General features: G+C 51.9%; 2 pseudogenes; both read left to right on the forward strand.

Annotated features, from left to right (window-relative positions):
• The first annotated feature begins 5,499 nt into the window (after positions 1 to 5,499).
• On the forward strand, positions 5,500 to 5,676 carry LOC144669103 (U2 spliceosomal RNA; annotated as a pseudogene).
• Positions 5,677 to 11,175: 5,499 nt separating this feature from the next.
• Positions 11,176 to 11,352, forward strand: LOC144669105 (U2 spliceosomal RNA; annotated as a pseudogene).
• Positions 11,353 to 18,656: the final 7,304 nt, after the last annotated feature.

An 18,656-nucleotide genomic window follows, 5' to 3' on the forward strand; every position in this document is an offset into this window, starting at 1 on the left:
CTTTCCAGGGGATTTTCAATGCTAAAAATAGTTTTCTTACAAACATCTGCTTTCTTTACTTTTCAACATGCACATCTTTCAAAACACAACTTTCTTTCTTTCTCATCGCTTCTCGGCCTTTTGGCTAACATCAAGTGTTGCAGGGGCGACACCATGGTCCTGCCAAGGCAAGGTCGGGATGGAAGGGCGATAACCAATCGCAATCCAAATCTATACCGTGGGTTACCTATCACCGTCCGAGTCACGGTGAACCACAGCGAAGGAGGATCCCCTATGGATCGGGGCTTCTTCACCAGGAGGATCCTGTTGAAGGCGTGCGGCTTCCAAGCTACGGAGATCTTCACCCTGCACGACTCCCGCAAAGGTGGTTATTTCGACGTGACGTTCAAGCAAGTGGCAGACTGCGTCCGGCTCCTGAGGGTGTTCGAGGAGAAGAGAGACCTGCCGGAGATGAAGATCCTGACGGCGGAGCCGCACTTCTCTCTGCCATTGCAACGGGAACGTGAGGTGATGGTGCATGTGTACAACCCCTTCGTCCCTGTCGCCGACGTGGTCACCTTCCTCACCAGGTACTTCGATAAGGTGGGGAGCGGCACCGAGATTCGAGACGACTTGGGGATCTGGACAGGCAAACGCCTGTTTAAGGTCACGCTAAAGACCGATGGTAAGGGAGCCATTTTCCACCCTCCTTCCAGTTTCGCAATCGGGGGAAACCGGGGCTACCTGGTCTACGCTGGGCAACCCAAGCATTGTCGCTCATGCGGCAAGGCTGGCCATGTGGCGGCCAACTGCAGCGCCTCCCTCTGCAAGATCTGCAAACAGGAAGGGCACCAGACAAAAGACTGCAAACAGGCCAAGTGCTGCAACCTGTGTGGCGAGGCAAGTCACCTCTACAGGACCTGCCCCAAACGCTGCCGTACTTACGCACAGGCAGCCAAAGCCGACCAGGGGGAAGCAGAAGAAAGGTTCCGTGTCACTCCAACCACCAGGGCCCCCAGGGAGCTCAACGGGACAAAGGAGGACACAGAGAGAGACAAGGTGGAGAAAGAGATTGAGGCAACAGAGAGCCAATCAACAGCACTACCCCCTGAACCTTCCAGCCCTCAGGACAGCGAATCAATGGAGGAGGAGGCAGCAGTGAAAAAGCAGCAGGGGGAGTGGCGGACGGTGAAGAACAAGAAAAGTAAGAGGGAGCGAAGAAGAAGCAAAGGCGTTTCCCAGAGAAGCGGCAAGAGGCGTCTCCCATCCGACACGGATGACAAGGGCAGCAGCTCTTCGGATGATGAAGTGCCAGAGCGGCACCGACAGAAGAGGCGGCAAAGCTCCAGGGCGTTGGAGGACGAGACACCCGAGCTCCAGAATATTGGAGACAACAAGGAGCCCAGCGCACCCCAACTTAGCCTGCAACCTGAGGAGGCCAGTGCACCACAGCCCCTGGAATCTGGGAGCAGTGAGGCATTCATCGCACCCCAGCTCCAGGAAGCCGGGAACAGCAACCCCCCAGAGGGGGTGAGTTTTGGAGAAGCTTCTCCAGCAAAGGTCATCTCAAAACCCGCTCACCACGTGAACCTCCAGATGCCACTGGAGCAGAACACGGCCAAGGAGATCTACCTCAGCCCATCCAAAGTGAAGGAATTTGAGCTCACTACGGGTATGAAGGAGCAGACTAAAGGTCTGGGACTCTCAGAGACAGTGGGTTTGGTAGGAGAATAAATGCTTTAATATGGGTTAAAAGATTGTATCCATAAATGTGCGTAGCATTAAATCTACTACGCGATGTGTTGCGACCTTGGACTACCTAGCCAAGGTCAAAGCTGACCTGTTGTTTCTGCAGGAGTGTGCGATACCGCACCTCAGCTCCTACAGGCAATGGTCACGATGGTGGTCCCACGGGCCATCGATCTGGTCGGGCGGAAACGACTCTCGTTCCTCCGGCCTGGGTATTCTGCTGCGGGGAGGCAACTTCACCGTCTCCGAGGTCAAGGAGGTGGTGGGCGGGCGACTCCTGGTAGCAGACGTAATGTACAAGAACGCTCCACTCCGGTTAATTAACGTGTACGGCCCGGCACAAGGGGCTGAGCGGCTGGAGGTTTTTCAGCAGCTCCCACTGCTGCTGGCGACCTCCAGGCCGGTCATTCTGGGCGGGGACTTCAACTGCATCATCGATGCGGCTGGACGATCCGGCAGGGCCGGAAGCAGATTGGACGCTACGTCCAGATCCCTGATGGAAACAGTTAAGGATGCCAAGCTGCATGACGTCTTCAGCAACCCTGCAGACGGAGCGCAGCGTAGATACACCTGGTCGCGGCCAGACGGGTCCATTCGTTCCAGGATAGACTTCCTGTTTGTGTCCCGTGCATTCACAGTCAGATCCACCGAGGTCAAGCCGGTGTTCTTCTCTGACCACTGCCTCCTACTGGCGGACTGCCACTTGGAGGAAGACCTGAGGGTGGGCAGGGGGGCATGGAAGCTAAATGTGCAACTGCTGACCCCAGAGAACATTGAGGAGCTCAAGAGGGATTACAAAGGTTGGAGAACCGTGAAACCCCTCTTTGAGTCCCTGACACACTGGTGGGAAGTGATCAAGGGAAGCATCAAGAAGTTTTTCATCCGCAAAGGCACCCAGAAAGCTAGAAAGGAACAGAGGGAAATGTCCCGACTCCAGGAAAAGATGCAGAATCTGCTCCGGCTGCGGTCGATGGGGGTCGATGTCAAGGAGGAGCTCCAAGAGGTGAAGGGCCAGCAAGCCTCGCACTTTGCCTCGGAGGCCTCCAAGATCATCTTCCGTTCCAGAGTCCGCTCCGTGGAGCAGGATGAGACGTGCTCACGTTTCTTCTTCCAAAAGGTACACAGAGAGCGCTCTGTGATCAGCAGCCTGAAGGAAGAAGACGGCTCAGTAAAGTCATCACGGTCCGACATTCTGAGGATCAGCAAATCCTTTTATGCCGGTCTGTATGACGTGAAGCCCACGGACAGCACGGCCTCCCAGTCCTTCCTGTCCTCTATCACGGAGGTCTTAGACCACAGTACGCGGGAGAGCCTAGACAAACCGCTAACTCCTGACGAACTGACTAAGGCCCTCGAGTCCTTCGAGAAGAGTAAAACCCCCGGAAGCGACGGCCTGCCGGCGGAGTTGTATTCGGCTCTGTGGGACTTGATCGGCCCAGACCTGCTAGAAGTGTACGAGAGTATGCTCCTGGCCGGCAGCATGTCAGAATCCATGAGGAAAGGCATCATCACCCTCATCTACAAGCACAAGGGGGAAAGGGAGGAAATTAGAAATTGGCGACCCATTTCACTGTTGAATGTGGACTATAAGATTCTGTCCAAGGTCATCGCCAACCGGGTCAAATCCGCTCTGGAATTGGTGATTCACCCTGACCAGACCTGCTCTGTGCCAGGCAGGAAGATCTCTGACAGCCTGGCGCTGCTCAGGGATACGATTGCCTATGTACAGGACAGGGGTGTGGATACCTGCCTCATCAGCTTGGATCAGGAGAAGGCCTTTGACAGAATATCGCACACCTACATGGGGGATGTGCTCTCCAAAATGGGCTTTGGGGAGGGAATTCGAAATTGGATCCAACTGCTCTACACTAACATCAGTAGCGCAGTCTCAATCAATGGGTGGGAAACAGATAGCTTTCCGATTAAATCTGGAGTCAGGCAGGGCTGTCCTCTCTCGCCTGTCCTTTTCGTGTGCTGCATAGAACCCTTTGCCGAGTCCATCAGGAAGGATCCGGGCATAAGAGGAGTGACGATCCCAGGCAGTGGAGGCACTCAGGTAAAAGCCTCCCTGTACATGGACGACGTCGCCGTCTTCTGCTCGGATCCGCTGTCGGTGCGCAGACTGATGCACGTCTGCGACCAGTTCGAACTGGCCTCGGGAGCCAAGGTAAATCGTGGGAAGAGCGAGGCCATGTTCTTTGGGAACTGGGCTGACCGATCCTTTGTCCCCTTCACTGTCAGGGCTGACGGCCTGAAGGTGCTGGGGATATGGTTCGGAGGGACCGGGGCATGCGTTAGAAACTGGAAGGAGCGAGTGGCTATGGTGAAAAGGAAACTGGGCATGTGGGAGCGACGCTCCCTCTCCATTGCGGGTAAGAACCTGGTCATCAGGTGTGAGGTACTCTCGCTGTTGCTGTACGTGGCGCAGGTCTGGCCCATTCCACACTCCTGCGCGATGGCGATCACTCGAGCCATCTTCCGCTTTATCTGGAGGTCGAAAATGGATCGTGTCCGCAGGGACGCGATGTACAAGCCTCTAGATAAAGGGGGAAAAAACGTGCCCAACATCGCCCTCATACTGATGGCCACCTTTGTGTGTGGCTGCATCAAGCGGTGCGTAGACCCTCAGTACGCAAACACCAAGTGTCACTACGTGCTGAGGTTCTACCTGTCCCCGGTGTTGCGAAGGATGGGTCTGGCCACGCTGCCGCGGAACGCTCCAAGTAGTTGGACCGTGCCGTACCACCTGTCCCTGGTGGAAAAATTTATGCAGAAAAACACCTTTGACCACAAGTCCATCAGGCAGTGCTCAGCACGTAACGTCCTAGAGGCCCTGAGGGATAAGGAGAGGGTGGACCCTGTGGGATGGTTCCCCGAGCAGACTGTCAAAGTCATTTGGCAGAATGCCTCATCGCCAGAACTTTCCAACAAGCACCAAGACGTAGCTTGGCTGGTGGTGAGAAAGGCCCTCCCCGTCAGATCCTTCCTACACGCCAGGAGTCTCACCCCCTCTGCACGATGCCCTCGAGGTGGCTGTGGTGGGGAAGAGACCGTTGTTCACCTCCTTGTGGATTGTGCCTTTGCAAAGAAAGTCTGGAGAGAGATGCAGTGGTTGCTGTCGAGGTTCATCCCGAGCAGTTCTGTGACACAGGACTCTGTGCTCTACGGCCTGTTCCCAGGGACACACACCGAGACAAACATCGACTGCAGCTGGAGGATCATCAACTCGGTGAAAGAGGCGCTTTGGTCTGCCCGAAACTTGTTGGTCTTCCAGCACAAAGAGTTGTCCCCGACCGATTGTTGCGGACTGGCACAATCCAAAGTCCAGGACTACGTGCTGAGGGACGCACTAAAGCTTGGGGCAGCTGCCGCAAAGGCGCAATGGGGAAGGGTCGCTGTCTGGGACCTTTCTACCACAGCGCACCGAGAGACTGGGAACTGTTTAGAGCCCCTCGGGCTGTACAGATCAAAATGAAAGGCTGTAAATGATTGTAATATTGTTTGTACTGATGCACCTGGTGATACATTTTGTAAAAGTTTAACCTGGATTGTACCCTTGTAATGTTGTTTTTGAAATGGTTTGGAATGTGATTGAAGATATTTTATGAATAAAGTATATTTTTACAAAAAAAAAAAAAAAAAATCTGTTCTTATTGTTTGTACTGATGCACCTGGTGATACATTTTGTAAAAGTTTAACCTGGATTGTACCCTTGTAATGTTGTTTTTGAAATGGTTTGGAATGTGATTGAAGATATTTTATGAATAAAGTATATTTTTACAAAAAAAAAAAAAATCTGTTCTTATCAGTTTAATATCTGATACGTCCCTTATCTGGGGACCATATATTAAATTGATTTTTGGAGCAGGGAGATGGAATAGGGGCTTGCTCCGTCCACTCCACGCATCGACCCGGTATTGCAGTATCGCTGGGAATGGTGCACCACCCCTTTCCAGGGGATTTTCAATGCTAAAAATAGTTTTCTTACAAACATCTGCTTTCTTTACTTTTCAACATGCACATCTTTCAAAACACAACTTTCTTTCTTTCTCATCGCTTCTCGGCCTTTTGGCTAACATCAAGTGTTGCAGGGGCGACACCATGGTCCTGCCAAGGCAAGGTCGGGATGGAAGGGCGATAACCAATCGCAATCCAAATCTATACCGTGGGTTACCTATCACCGTCCGAGTCACGGTGAACCACAGCGAAGGAGGATCCCCTATGGATCGGGGCTTCTTCACCAGGAGGATCCTGTTGAAGGCGTGCGGCTTCCAAGCTACGGAGATCTTCACCCTGCACGACTCCCGCAAAGGTGGTTATTTCGACGTGACGTTCAAGCAAGTGGCAGACTGCGTCCGGCTCCTGAGGGTGTTCGAGGAGAAGAGAGACCTGCCGGAGATGAAGATCCTGACGGCGGAGCCGCACTTCTCTCTGCCGTTGCAACGGGAACGTGAGGTGATGGTGCATGTGTACAACCCCTTCGTCCCTGTCGCCGACGTGGTCACCTTCCTCACCAGGTACTTCGATAAGGTGGGGAGCGGCACCGAGATTCGAGACGACTTGGGGATCTGGACAGGCAAACGCCTGTTTAAGGTCACGCTAAAGACCGATGGTAAGGGAGCCATTTTCCACCCTCCTTCCAGTTTCGCAATCGGGGGAAACCGGGGCTACCTGGTCTACGCTGGGCAACCCAAGCATTGTCGCTCATGCGGCAAGGCTGGCCATGTGGCGGCCAACTGCAGCGCCTCCCTCTGCAAGATCTGCAAACAGGAAGGGCACCAGACAAAAGACTGCAAACAGGCCAAGTGCTGCAACCTGTGTGGCGAGGCAAGTCACCTCTACAGGACCTGCCCCAAACGCTGCCGTACTTACGCACAGGCAGCCAAAGCCGACCAGGGGGAAGCAGAAGAAAGGTTCCGTGTCACTCCAACCACCAGGGCCCCCAGGGAGCTCAACGGGACAAAGGAGGACACAGAGAGAGACAAGGTGGAGAAAGAGATTGAGGCAACAGAGAGCCAATCAACAGCACTACCCCCTGAACCTTCCAGCCCTCAGGACAGCGAATCAATGGAGGAGGAGGCAGCAGTGAAAAAGCAGCAGGGGGAGTGGCGGACGGTGAAGAACAAGAAAAGTAAGAGGGAGCGAAGAAGAAGCAAAGGCGTTTCCCAGAGAAGCGGCAAGAGGCGTCTCCCATCCGACACGGATGACAAGGGCAGCAGCTCTTCGGATGATGAAGTGCCAGAGCGGCACCGACAGAAGAGGCGGCAAAGCTCCAGGGCGTTGGAGGACGAGACACCCGAGCTCCAGAATATTGGAGACAACAAGGAGCCCAGCGCACCCCAACTTAGCCTGCAACCTGAGGAGGCCAGTGCACCACAGCCCCTGGAATCTGGGAGCAGTGAGGCAATCATCGCACCCCAGCTCCAGGAAGCCGGGAACAGCAACCCCCCAGAGGGGGTGAGTTTTGGAGAAGCTTCTCCAGCAAAGGTCATCTCAAAACCCGCTCACCACGTGAACCTCCAGATGCCACTGGAGCAGAACACGGCCAAGGAGATCTACCTCAGCCCATCCAAAGTGAAGGAATTTGAGCTCACTACGGGTATGAAGGAGCAGACTAAAGGTCTGGGACTCTCAGAGACAGTGGGTTTGGTAGGAGAATAAATGCTTTAATATGGGTTAAAAGATTGTATCCATAAATGTGCGTAGCATTAAATCTACTACGCGATGTGTTGCGACCTTGGACTACCTAGCCAAGGTCAAAGCTGACCTGTTGTTTCTGCAGGAGTGTGCGATACCGCACCTCAGCTCCTACAGGCAATGGTCACGATGGTGGTCCCACGGGCCATCGATCTGGTCGGGCGGAAACGACTCTCGTTCCTCCGGCCTGGGTATTCTGCTGCGGGGAGGCAACTTCACCGTCTCCGAGGTCAAGGAGGTGGTGGGCGGGCGACTCCTGGTAGCAGACGTAATGTACAAGAACGCTCCACTCCGGTTAATTAACGTGTACGGCCCGGCACAAGGGGCTGAGCGGCTGGAGGTTTTTCAGCAGCTCCCACTGCTGCTGGCGACCTCCAGGCCGGTCATTCTGGGCGGGGACTTCAACTGCATCATCGATGCGGCTGGACGATCCGGCAGGGCCGGAAGCAGATTGGACGCTACGTCCAGATCCCTGATGGAAACAGTTAAGGATGCCAAGCTGCACGACGTCTTCAGCAACCCTGCAGACGGAGCGCAGCGTAGATACACCTGGTCGCGGCCAGACGGGTCCATTCGTTCCAGGATAGACTTCCTGTTTGTGTCCCGTGCATTCACAGTCAGATCCACCGAGGTCAAGCCGGTGTTCTTCTCTGACCACTGCCTCCTACTGGCGGACTGCCACTTGGAGGAAGACCTGAGGGTGGGCAGGGGGGCATGGAAGCTAAATGTGCAACTGCTGACCCCAGAGAACATTGAGGAGCTCAAGAGGGATTACAAAGGTTGGAGAACCGTGAAACCCCTCTTTGAGTCCCTGACACACTGGTGGGAAGTGATCAAGGGAAGCATCAAGAAGTTTTTCATCCGCAAAGGCACCCAGAAAGCTAGAAAGGAACAGAGGGAAATGTCCCGACTCCAGGAAAAGATGCAGAATCTGCTCCGGCTGCGGTCGATGGGGGTCGATGTCAAGGAGGAGCTCCAAGAGGTGAAGGGCCAGCAAGCCTCGCACTTTGCCTCGGAGGCCTCCAAGATCATCTTCCGTTCCAGAGTCCGCTCCGTGGAGCAGGATGAGACGTGCTCACGTTTCTTCTTCCAAAAGGTACACAGAGAGCGCTCTGTGATCAGCAGCCTGAAGGAAGAAGACGGCTCAGTAAAGTCATCACGGTCCGACATTCTGAGGATCAGCAAATCCTTTTATGCCGGTCTGTATGACGTGAAGCCCACGGACAGCACGGCCTCCCAGTCCTTCCTGTCCTCTATCACGGAGGTCTTAGACCACAGTACGCGGGAGAGCCTAGACAAACCGCTAACTCCTGACGAACTGACTAAGGCCCTCGAGTCCTTCGAGAAGAGTAAAACCCCCGGAAGCGACGGCCTGCCGGCGGAGTTGTATTCGGCTCTGTGGGACTTGATCGGCCCAGACCTGCTAGAAGTGTACGAGAGTATGCTCCTGGCCGGCAGCATGTCAGAATCCATGAGGAAAGGCATCATCACCCTCATCTACAAGCACAAGGGGGAAAGGGAGGAAATTAGAAATTGGCGACCCATTTCACTGTTGAATGTGGACTATAAGATTCTGTCCAAGGTCATCGCCAACCGGGTCAAATCCGCTCTGGAATTGGTGATTCACCCTGACCAGACCTGCTCTGTGCCAGGCAGGAAGATCTCTGACAGCCTGGCGCTGCTCAGGGATACGATTGCCTATGTACAGGACAGGGGTGTGGATACCTGCCTCATCAGCTTGGATCAGGAGAAGGCCTTTGACAGAATATCGCACACCTACATGGGGGATGTGCTCTCCAAAATGGGCTTTGGGGAGGGAATTCGAAATTGGATCCAACTGCTCTACACTAACATCAGTAGCGCAGTCTCAATCAATGGGTGGGAAACAGATAGCTTTCCGATTAAATCTGGAGTCAGGCAGGGCTGTCCTCTCTCGCCTGTCCTTTTCGTGTGCTGCATAGAACCCTTTGCCGAGTCCATCAGGAAGGATCCGGGCATAAGAGGAGTGACGATCCCAGGCAGTGGAGGCACTCAGGTAAAAGCCTCCCTGTACATGGACGACGTCGCCGTCTTCTGCTCGGATCCGCTGTCGGTGCGCAGACTGATGCACGTCTGCGACCAGTTCGAACTGGCCTCGGGAGCCAAGGTAAATCGTGGGAAGAGCGAGGCCATGTTCTTTGGGAACTGGGCTGACCGATCCTTTGTCCCCTTCACTGTCAGGGCTGACGGCCTGAAGGTGCTGGGGATATGGTTCGGAGGGACCGGGGCATGCGTTAGAAACTGGAAGGAGCGAGTGGCTATGGTGAAAAGGAAACTGGGCATGTGGGAGCGACGCTCCCTCTCCATTGCGGGTAAGAACCTGGTCATCAGGTGTGAGGTACTCTCGCTGTTGCTGTACGTGGCGCAGGTCTGGCCCATTCCACACTCCTGCGCGATGGCGATCACTCGAGCCATCTTCCGCTTTATCTGGAGGTCGAAAATGGATCGTGTCCGCAGGGACGCGATGTACAAGCCTCTAGATAAAGGGGGAAAAAACGTGCCCAACATCGCCCTCATACTGATGGCCACCTTTGTGTGTGGCTGCATCAAGCGGTGCGTAGACCCTCAGTACGCAAACACCAAGTGTCACTACGTGCTGAGGTTCTACCTGTCCCCGGTGTTGCGAAGGATGGGTCTGGCCACGCTGCCGCGGAACGCTCCAAGTAGTTGGACCGTGCCGTACCACCTGTCCCTGGTGGAAAAATTTATGCAGAAAAACACCTTTGACCACAAGTCCATCAGGCAGTGCTCAGCACGTAACGTCCTAGAGGCCCTGAGGGATAAGGAGAGGGTGGACCCTGTGGGATGGTTCCCCGAGCAGACTGTCAAAGTCATTTGGCAGAATGCCTCATCGCCAGAACTTTCCAACAAGCACCAAGACGTAGCTTGGCTGGTGGTGAGAAAGGCCCTCCCCGTCAGATCCTTCCTACACGCCAGGAGTCTCACCCCCTCTGCACGATGCCCTCGAGGTGGCTGTGGTGGGGAAGAGACCGTTGTTCACCTCCTTGTGGATTGTGCCTTTGCAAAGAAAGTCTGGAGAGAGATGCAGTGGTTGCTGTCGAGGTTCATCCCGAGCAGTTCTGTGACACAGGACTCTGTGCTCTACGGCCTGTTCCCAGGGACACACACCGAGACAAACATCGACTGCAGCTGGAGGATCATCAACTCGGTGAAAGAGGCGCTTTGGTCTGCCCGAAACTTGTTGGTCTTCCAGCACAAAGAGTTGTCCCCGACCGATTGTTGCGGACTGGCACAATCCAAAGTCCAGGACTACGTGCTGAGGGACGCACTAAAGCTTGGGGCAGCTGCCGCAAAGGCGCAATGGGGAAGGGTCGCTGTCTGGGACCTTTCTACCACAGCGCACCGAGAGACTGGGAACTGTTTAGAGCCCCTCGGGCTGTACAGATCAAAATGAAAGGCTGTAAATGATTGTAATATTGTTTGTACTGATGCACCTGGTGATACATTTTGTAAAAGTTTAACCTGGATTGTACCCTTGTAATGTTGTTTTTGAAATGGTTTGGAATGTGATTGAAGATATTTTATGAATAAAGTATATTTTTACAAAAAAAAAAAAAAAAAATCTGTTCTTATTGTTTGTACTGATGCACCTGGTGATACATTTTGTAAAAGTTTAACCTGGATTGTACCCTTGTAATGTTGTTTTTGAAATGGTTTGGAATGTGATTGAAGATATTTTATGAATAAAGTATATTTTTACAAAAAAAAAAAAAATCTGTTCTTATCAGTTTAATATCTGATACGTCCCTTATCTGGGGACCATATATTAAATTGATTTTTGGAGCAGGGAGATGGAATAGGGGCTTGCTCCGTCCACTCCACGCATCGACCCGGTATTGCAGTATCGCTGGGAATGGTGCACCACCCCTTTCCAGGGGATTTTCAATGCTAAAAATAGTTTTCTTACAAACATCTGCTTTCTTTACTTTTCAACATGCACATCTTTCAAAACACAACTTTCTTTCTTTCTCACTCACCCGCACCATCTACACACAAAAAACACGCACGCTCACCCAACGCTCACAGACACCACTCTCATCTCACAAACACTCTACCTCACTCATACAAAAACATCTTTCACTTGCAAATACACCTCTCAAACACTCTCTCAGCTGCACCTTTCGCCTCACAACATTTTCAACCAGCTCTCTGCTGCCGCTCCCGCCCGCTGCTGCTGCTGCTGCTGATACAGCAACAGTCAAAACTCACACCTCAAAGCTCACACACTTTACACAGCTACTCGGAAACGTCTACATCCACGTTCACACAATCCTTACACTGCACAAGGAGCCCATTCCGCCCGTCGTGACTGCACCAGCTCTCCCAATGAACATTTCACTTCGTGCCATTCTCCTGCCTTCTCCACGTAACCCAGCACATGCTTTCTTTTCAAATAATCATCTCATTCCCTCTTCAATTGAACCTGCCTCCGCCACGCTATCAGGCGGTGCATTCCAGACCCTGACCACTCGCTGCTCCTATCACTTTTGCTTCTTCTGCTAGTTACTTTAAACCTGTGCCCGCTCCTTCTCGATCCTTTCATCGGTGCAAGCAGTTTCTCCCTATCTACTCTCTCCAGATACCTCATGATTTTCAATACCTCTATCAAGTCTCCTCTCAGACTTCTTTTCCCCAAGGAATACAGTCCCAACTTCTCCAATCTTACTTCATAACTCAACTTCCTCGCCCCTGGAACCAAACTCGTAAACCTCTTCTGCACTCTCTCCAATGCCTTCACTACCCTCCTAAAATGCAAGTCAAAATGCAATCCATCAGAGTCAGCATGGCTTTATGAAGACTAAATCGTGTTTGACTAAATCGCTAGAGTTCTTTGAAGATGTGACAAGCAAAGTGGATAATGGCGATCCTGTAGATGTAGTATGTCTGGACTTCCAGAAGGCATTTGATAAGGTGCCGCACAAAAGATTAATACACAAGATAAGATCACACGCAGCTAAGGGTAATATATTTGCTTGGACAGAGCTTTGGCTAACCAACAGAAAGCAGAGAGTCAGGATAAATGGGTCTTTTGTGGATGGCAAGCTGTAACTAGTGGGGTGCCACAGGGTTCGGTCCTTGGGCCCCAACTATTTACTTGGATTCAGGAGTAGAAGGTACCATAGCTAAATTTGCAGATGACACCAAAATAGGTGGGAAAGTAAGTTGCAGTGAAGAAATGAGAAATTTACAAATGGATATGGACAGGTTAGGTGAATGGGCCAAAATTTGGCAGATGGAGTTTAACGTGGATAAGTGAGGTTATCCAGTTCAGCTCCTACAGGCAATGGTCACGGTGGTGGTCCCACGGGCCATCGATCTGGTCGGGCGGAAACGACTCTCGTTCCTCCGGCCTGGGTATTCTGCTGCGGGGAGGCAACTTCACCGTCTCCGAGGTCAAGGAGGTGGTGGGCGGGCGACTCCTCGTAGCAGACGTAATGTACAAGAACGCTCCACTCCGGTTAATTAACGTGTATGGCCCGTCACAAGGAGCTGAGCGGCTGGAGGTTTTTCAGCAGCTCCCACTGCTGCTGGCGACCTCCAGGCCGGTCATTCTGGGCGGTGACTTCAACTGCATCATCGATGCGGCTGGACGATCCGGCAGGGCCGGCAGCAGATTGGACGCTACGTCCAGATCCCTGATGGAAACAGTTAAGGATGCCAAGCTGCACGACGTCTTCAGCAACCCTGCAGACGGAGCGCAGCGTAGATACACCTGGTCGCGGCCAGACGGGTCCATTCGTTCCAGGATAGACTTCCTCTTTGTGTCCCGTGCATTCACAGTCAGATCCACCGAGGTCAAGCCGGTGTTCTTCTCTGACCACTGCATCCTACTGGCGGACTGCCACTTGGAGAAGGACCTGAGGGTGGGCAGGGGGGCATGGAAGCTATTCGTGCAACTGCTGACCCCAGAGAACATTGAGGAGCTCAAGAGGGCTTATGAAGGTTGGAGAACCATGAAACCCCTCTTTGAGTCCCTGACACACTGGTGGGAAGCGATCAAGGGAAACACCAAGAGGTTTTTCATCCTCAAAAGCATCCAGAAAGCTAGAAAGGAAGAGAGGGAAATGTCCCGACTCCAGAAAAAGATGCAGAATCTGCTCCGGCTGCAGTCGGTGGGGGTCGATGTCAAGGAAGAACTCCAAGAGGTGAAGAGCCAGCAAGCCTCGCACTTTGCCTCCAAGAACATCTTCCGTTCCAGAGTCCGCTCCGTGGAGCAGGATGAGACGTGCTCACGTTTCTTCTTCCAAAAGGAACAGAGAGAGAGCTCTGTGTTCAGCAGCCTGAATGAAGAAGACAGATCAGTAAAGTCAGCGCAGTCCGACATTTTGAGGATCAGCAAATCCTTTTATGCCGGATTTTATGACGTGAAGCCGACGGACAGCACGGCCTCCCAGTCCTCCTTGTCCTCTATCACGGAGGTCTTAGGCGACAGTACACGGGAGAGGCTGGACAAACCGCGAACTCCTGACGAACTGACTTAGGCCCTTGAGTCCTTCGAGAAGAGTAAATCTCCCCAGAAGCGACGGCTTGCCGGCGGAGTTGTATTGGGCTCTGTGGGACTGGATGGGCCCAGACCTGCTAGGGGTGTACGAGAGTATGCTCCTGGCCGGCAGTATGTCAGAATCCATGAGGAAAGGCATCATCACCCTCATGTACAAGCACAAGGAAGAAAGGGAGGAAATTAGAAATTGGCGACCCATTTCACTGTTGAATGTGGACTATAAGATTCTGTCCAAGGTCATCGCCAATCGGGTCAAATCCGCTCTGGAATTGGTGATACACCCTGACCAGACCTGCACTGTGCCGGGCAGGAAGATCTCTGACAGCCTGGCGCTGCTCAGGGATACGATTGCCTATGTGCAGGACAGGGGTGTGGACACCTGCCTCATCAGCCTGGATTAGGAGAAAGCCTTTGACAGAATATCGCACACCTACATGGTGGATGTGCTCTCAAAATGGGGTTTGGGGAGGGAATTCGCAATTGGATCCAGTTGGATCCTACTCTACACTAACATCAGTAGCGCAGTCTCAATCAATGGGTGGGAATCAGATAGCTTTCCAATTAAATCTGGAGTCAGGCAGGGCTGTCCTCTCTCGCCTGTTCTTTGCTGAGTCCATCAGGAAGGATCCGGGCATTAGAGGAGTTACGATCCCAGGCAGTGGAGGCACTCAGATCAAAGCCTCCCTGTACATGGACGATGTCGCCGTCTTCTGTTCTGATCCGCTGTCGGTGTGCAGACTGATCCACATCTGCGACCAGTTCGAACTGGACTCGGGAGCCAAGGTAAATCGTGGGAAGAGCGAGGCCGTGTTCTTTGGGAACTGGGCTGACCGATCCTTTGTCCCCTTCACCGTCAGTGCTGACGGCCTGAAGGTGCTGGGGATATGGTTCAGAGGGACCGGGGTATGCGTTAGAAACTGGAAGGATCCAGTGTCTATGGTGAAAAGGAAACTGGGAATCTGGGAGCGACGCTTCCTCTCCGTTGCGGGTAAGAACCTGGTCATCAGGTGTGAGGCACTCTCGCTGTTGCTGTACATGGCGCAGGTCTGGCCCATTCCAGACTGCTGCGCGATGGCGATCACCCGAGCCATCTTCCGCTTTATCTGGAGGTCGAAAATGGATCGTGTCCGCAGGGACGCGCTGTATAAGCCTCTAGATAAAGGGGGAATAAACGTGCCCAACATCGCCCTCACACTGATGGCCACCTTTGTGTGCGGCTGTATCAAGCTGTGCGTAGACCCTCGGTACGCAAACACCAGGTGTCACTACGTGCTGAGGTTCTACCTGTCCCCGGTTTAGCGAAGGATGGGTGTGGCCACGCTGCCGCGGAACGCTCCAAGTAGTTGGACCGTGCCGTACCACCTGTCCCTGGTGGAAAACTTTATGCAGAAAAACACCTTTGACCCCAAGTCCATCAGGCAGTGGTCGGCACGTAACGTCCTATAGGCCCTGCGGGGAAAGGAGATGGTGGATCCTGTGCGATGTTTCCCCGAGCAGACTGTCAAAGTCGTTTGGCAGAATGCCTCGTCTCCAGAACTTTCCAACAAGCACCAAGACGTAGCTTGGCTGGTGGTGAGAAATGCCCTCCCCGTCAGATCCTTCCTGAAGTCTCACCCTCTCTGCATGTTGACCTCGAGGTGGCTGTCGTGGGGACGAGACCGTTGTTCACCTCTTTGTGGAATGTGCGTTTGCAAAGAAGGTCTGCAGAGAGTTGCCGTGGTTTTTGTCGCGGTTCATCCCAAGCAGTTCTGTGACACAGGTCTCTGTGCTCTACGTGTTGATCCCAGGGACAGGGACGCACATCGAGACAAGCAGGTGGAGGATCATCTACTCGGTGAAAGACGCTCTTTGGTCTGCCCGAAACTTGTTGGTCTTCCAGTGCAATGAGTTGTCCCCAGCAGAGTGTTGCAGACTGGCTGGCACATTCCAAGGCCGAGGACTACGTGCTGAGGGACGCACTAAAGCTTGGGGCAGCCGCCACAAATGCGCAGTGGGGAACGGTCGCTGTCTAAGACCTTTCAGCCATAGTGCACCGAGGGACTGGGAAAGGTATGGACCCCTCGGCCTGAAAGACTCACATTGAATGTATGCAGTGAATATTACATTTATCACAATTGTATTGAAGCACCTCAGAGTGCAACATGATCTATGTAGATAACTTGAATACTATTGCACTGTCTGACTGCCTGTAATGAGCATGTTGAAATGTCTGTAATGTTCATTGATCGTATTGAAGCGTCGCAGGGTGCGACATGATCTATTTGAAAAACTGGAATATGATTGCACTTTTTGCGATGGCCATTTTGAAATGTTTTGTAATGTTCTTTCAGATATTTTATGGATAAGGTATATTTTTCCACAAAAAAACGACAACAGTTACAAAGAAAACCAACAGCAGCAACAACAGCTCTTCTCCACAGTCTGAATTAGAATTTCAGAGTCAGAAAACAGAGCAAAAAAACACGCAGCGTCCTGAAATGACAAACCTGAAATGAAAGTGTACTTAGTGTATCAAGCCTTTAAACTGCATTGCTGAAAACTCCTTCCTGCCTGCTAGTGCAACAAGATGCTGCAAAGTATATTACACAGCGAATCAGGCCTTCAGTCGTCTTGACTTGTGCAGCTCCAGTGACTTCAGGCCTCCAAAAGCAGGCCAGTATTTGAAAGGGCTCCTCTTGACAAGTGTAAGACCCTGATCAAACTAAATATTTTAATTTTCTTAACCAGTGAGATTGAACGAACCGTGATGCATGTCCAAGACAAAATAGAATATAAAGCAATGTAAAGTAAATTAATAACAAATTGAGAAAGTAAATATGGAACACAAAATATTTTAAAACTAGGGCACAGGTTAAAAACATGATCCTAATTTCTGTTGAACTGAATGAGGCGAGTCATTACAGTGCGTGACCGATTTGTTTAAGTGTGCGGGCCCATTAAACTTTTTGCACAGCCGCGCAAATTTAAAGGGGCTTATGTGGCGGTGTGTCTGTGAGGAAACCTCTCCTCATATCTTGTATCCCACTGTGAAATCGTCTTCAGCTCCCAAATTGCACTCAGACAATGTGCTACATTTGCATATTGTGCAGGAGTCGGGGGAGGGGTCATGGGGCTGCCCCTTGTCTCTGTACTTGAAATGGCAGCCAGGCAGCAACTGTAGTGCTTCCTCAAATCCAACCTGAAGAAAAGGCAAGACATGTTGGGTGCTGAGAGGGAGAAGCATTGCCACTTTAGGTTCTACTTGGATTTTACTGAGGTAAAAGGTGATTGAAAAAGTCAAGCCTTTCTCCCCTAGCAGTTACCACTGAGGACAGAAATAATACCGAGCGCTGATCTATCACCGAGCACTGAGGCCGGCCAAGGGGAGGCATCTGAAAGCTGCAGAGAGAGCAAGAAGCCAGGATGGACGACTGAGAATACTGGCTGAGATAGACAGCAAAAACTGTGACACAAGCTCAGGTAAGCGTGGTGTTTTGCAGTTCAAGTTCATCACTTTGTGACAGTATAGGTATTTTTCACTTTCCTAGGATAAGGCTGTTCCCTTTCTAGAAGTTAGAAACAGCCGTGCAGATGTATTTTCTGCGCTCCTTTGCTTGCCTGCTGAATAGGACTGATGGGAGGGGAAAAGGTGATTAAAAGAGAGCCGACATCATTGCAGGCTGGCAGATGGTGTGCTGTGCTGTGCACGCAGGTGGTTTTGTTGTTTGGCTTGTGTGTGACTTCTGGTTGAAGCTGAAAGATTTCTAAAATTTTGAAGGAAATAATCTTCGAGAAGGGGAGAAACATTTTCAACATTTTAACAGGATCTAAGGCTGTTCGCTGTGTCGTACCTGTACTTATCCTTGCTGCCACCTGCCTTCTCACTGCTGATCATCATCTTGTGTTATTATAATGATATAATGCATTGGACTTATTTACTGTGACTTCATAACATGACACATTTCCCTTCTGGTGATGTCATGCTGACATCCCGTAAAGGAAATAGACCAACAGTCAGCCCAAAAGAAGGCCCAATGCCAAGCAAAGGAAGCCCATAAACGAGGATGCTAGACAGCTCGTACAAAAGAAAGCAGGGCATCAGGAAACAACTCAACAGCAGCTGACGTAGTACTCTCCAGGTTCAGTGCAGGAGAAGCACTGGAATCAGTAAAAAGTAATGCCCCTACATGTCTGAACATACAACTTAGGAGCAGGAGTAGGCCACTGGGCCCCAAGAGCCTGCTCCACTACTCAGAAGATCATGGCTGATCCGATTGTAACCTCAACCCCACATTCCTGCCTACCAGCGATAACCTTCCAACCCCGCCTTGTTAATCTATCCAGCTCTGTCTTGAAAATATTCAAAGACTCTGTTTCCACCACCTTTCGAGGAAGAGAGTTCCAAGGACTCTCTACACTCTGGGAGAAACGCTGCTGACTTTGCCTTCCCTGTAGATGTGGAAGGACTTTAGCTGCATACCTGGTCAGCTGGCAAGCTCCACAGACCGATCGGCGCAGGCTTGGAGGGCCGAAGGGCCTGTTCCTGTGCTGTACTTTTTTTTCTTCTTTGTTCTTTGACTGCTCAAGCTGAAAGCAAAGACAAAAATACAGCAGGCCTCGATCGAAGAACTCCTCTGCGCTGTGAGCTAGTTGCTCACACGGAAACTCAGCTACAAAGACTCATGGATTG

This window comes from Cetorhinus maximus, chromosome 28 (assembly GCF_964194155.1).
Source record: "Cetorhinus maximus chromosome 28, sCetMax3.hap1.1, whole genome shotgun sequence".
Classification (NCBI taxonomy): Eukaryota; Metazoa; Chordata; class Chondrichthyes; order Lamniformes; family Cetorhinidae; genus Cetorhinus; species Cetorhinus maximus.